This window comes from Phalaenopsis equestris, unplaced genomic scaffold (genome assembly GCF_001263595.1).
Source record: "Phalaenopsis equestris unplaced genomic scaffold, ASM126359v1 Scaffold209544, whole genome shotgun sequence".
Lineage (NCBI taxonomy): Eukaryota > Viridiplantae > Streptophyta > Magnoliopsida > Asparagales > Orchidaceae > Phalaenopsis > Phalaenopsis equestris.
This window is the reverse complement of record NW_018228702.1, coordinates 5,643-6,887: the sequence shown is the minus strand read 5'-3', so window position 1 is coordinate 6,887 and position 1,245 is coordinate 5,643.

Sequence of the window (1,245 nt, the reverse complement as noted above, 5' to 3'; positions counted from 1 at the left end):
TTCCTCTTCGAAGTAGCAAAGAGGAAGAAATCTCTCACTTTCCCTCCACTCTTACAATCTCTTGAAGAATTCCTCACAATTTTTACACACTACTGGAACCTTTCTAACCTCCAGAAACTCTCTCCCTCTTCCAGCCCTCCTCAATTTTCAGCTAAAATCTTCTATTAAAGTTGTGGATGAGCTTTCCCAAGAGTTGCCTAACCATCCGTTCAAAATTTGGCCTTATCCAAAGTATGTTCAAAATTTGGCCTTATCCAAAGCCTGATTGGGCATAACTGCCGAGCTCGCCGTCTGCGGCCTCGAGGGCGCCGTCGGCGGACCTTCTTAATGAATTAATTCTGGAGTCTCGGGAAAATCTCGTCGTCGGTAGGGTGGATGGCACCGTTGGCGCCCTAGTTCAATTCTGCACATTTTGGTCATTTTCACTCCAAATTCGCTCCTTTTTGCATCTGTTTGCTCCAATGACCCTAATTCATCATTCTTGCAACAAAACATAAAAAAAACCTTTCTTTAAAGTGTAATATCATCAAAAACAGTATAAAATAGGTATGAAAAGCTCAACATATTTTCTTTTGGTCAAAATCTCTCAAACTTAACTATTACTTGTCCTCAAGTAATTTTAGTACTATATAAAAGTTATGATCTATTGTAGTAAACTTTTAATTCAGAAATACTATAAGTTTGATTTAAATAAATATCATAGTGAGATTTTCAGAAAAAATTTCAGTAAATGAATTAACTCTTTAGCCACAAGATTATCTAGTCATCAAGTTTAAGAGTTCTAGTTTTCTATTCATTTTAAGAATGACTATATGTAATATTAAGTTACTTAGAATATTCAAATGATAGGAACATCATGAGAACTCAACTAGTAAAAGATCTATTCCATAAATATAAGTTCAGGAATGTATTTAGGTTTTCCCTTTAGGTAGGTCCAGTGAAGCCAATTTTTGATTAGGCATATCCTCAAGCTTCTCCTCACTTCCATAATTTTTCTTTCATTTCTCTTTTTCATTTGGATTGTTTTCAATCCTTTCTTTTTTCTTTTTCAAGTGAGGATTACTATATCTGGATAGCCTTTAATGATTTTGAAATTCACTTTTCTTTTCCTAAATTTGAAACTCAAAGCATTCCTTTACCTTATAAATATTTCATAGCCTTTACATCATTGAGCCCCAATCTTTTCTTCTCAAATGAATTTCCAGATTCTTAATACTTCAAAATATAGTTTCCTTTACTTTAAAT